Source organism: Hippocampus comes, unplaced genomic scaffold (assembly GCF_001891065.2).
Source record: "Hippocampus comes isolate QL1 unplaced genomic scaffold, H_comes_QL1_v1.1 scaffold31, whole genome shotgun sequence".
Taxonomy (NCBI): Eukaryota; Metazoa; Chordata; class Actinopteri; order Syngnathiformes; family Syngnathidae; genus Hippocampus; species Hippocampus comes.
In genome coordinates, this window is record NW_017806069.1 from 608,749 (window position 1) to 609,237 (window position 489).

Consider the following 489-nt stretch of genomic DNA (forward strand, 5'->3'; position numbering starts at 1 on the left):
GGGCAGGTCACCGCCGGCCGAGAGGATTCACCGCGGGTTCGTTCACCTGAGATCCAGGGTTCGAAGCTCGCAAGGAGAAATGCATTTGTATTCAATGTACTGTACCGCACTAACCAATGAATGCTGCGCTATGCTTGTCACTAACCCTAACCAATTTTCGATGTTTGTCACTAACCCTAACCAAGTAATGCTGGCACAACGTGTGTCACTGATCCTACGCGAATGTCATGAGTTAATGTAATCAACCTTTTATTCCTTTATGTTAACTAAGCAACTTATATATACATTTTTAAAATACTTAATAACTTTAAAAAATAAATACAGGCGCATTCAATATGTGACTATTTTCTAGCGTGCAGCGTGCCTTGCCTTCTGTTCAGCACCGACAGCTGGACGAGGACTTGAACCGGAGTCGTCGAAAGCTACCGTCGTGTCCTTCGCCACTGGACCACGACGGCTCCGACGACAACCAGCTGTTGGAGACTTTGC